The 942-nt window shown below is 51.2% G+C and overlaps 1 protein-coding gene across 1 annotated transcript in view; it reads left to right on the forward strand.

Annotated features, from left to right (window-relative positions):
• Positions 1-942, forward strand: part of CCDC134 (coiled-coil domain containing 134) — a 6,255-nt gene that overhangs the window by 177 nt on the left and 5,136 nt on the right. The gene's annotated exons all lie outside the window — the stretch shown is intronic.

A 942-nucleotide genomic window follows, 5' to 3' on the forward strand; every position in this document is an offset into this window, starting at 1 on the left:
GGGGACTTTTGGGGTGAGCAGATGTAAAGGGCTGTTGTTTCACTGAAGTACCTGATCCCATAAGCCCTGCATAGAAATGCCCTAGCAGAAGAAGTCTGAGCAGCCTGAGTGTCACTTCTGAAGCTTTCGGTTCAGCTCTGACAAGAGATTAATCCTCATCTGGTTGACAGAGGAGCGGCTCGGAGATGGATTCATGGAGCAGGGAGGTTTTTTCCCTTGTTTTGCCATGATGTGTTCCCAGGGCAAGTTGGCTGATGATGCTTTTCCTGCTGCCTTTCAGTGCCCTGTGGAAGGGAAGGGGGGTCCTGCGAAAGTCCCTCCCGGGAACCAAAGCATGGCAACGTGGCTCTGCCTTGTGAGCTCATTAAGTGAATAAATCCTGGGGATGCTCAGTTCAGATGGAGCTCCTGCAGGAGAATTTATAAAGTCATTAAAAACATTTTAATGGAAAGTACTCACCATCTATAACACAGCATCTGTTGTTGTGTCTTCAGAAAAACACATCTAAATTAAGAGGATGGGAGACAGTGAGACAGACTGGTGGGCTTTCTCCTGAAGCAACCAGCTGGCCAGGGCTGCGAGGGAATGTTAGTGGAAACTCCTTCCCACCTGTAGCATTGGGCCAGGCCCTGGCTCCCCGGACTGCTTTGGGAGCACTGGGCAGAGCTGGCTTTGGCAGGGATCAGTTCAGGCAGGAACAGGGAGGGAAGAGAGGAACAACTCTGCAGAGTTTCTGCCTCATCTCGTCCTTCAGTGGGTGTGAAGACACGAGGGGGAGGTTCATGGGGAAGGCACAGAGGAACATCTGCAAGAAGATTTGGCATCCCTGTGCTTACACAGTCCGTCCTGGAGAGCGAGGAATGTCCTCTGCTAATAAAATGGGGTGAAATGGGCAGGGTAGCAAAGGGAAATAAGCTCAAGCTGGTCCCACGTGGAACCAAC

Source organism: Antrostomus carolinensis, unplaced genomic scaffold (assembly GCF_000700745.2).
Source record: "Antrostomus carolinensis isolate BGI_N321 unplaced genomic scaffold, ASM70074v2 scaffold31794, whole genome shotgun sequence".
NCBI lineage: Eukaryota > Metazoa > Chordata > Aves > Caprimulgiformes > Caprimulgidae > Antrostomus > Antrostomus carolinensis.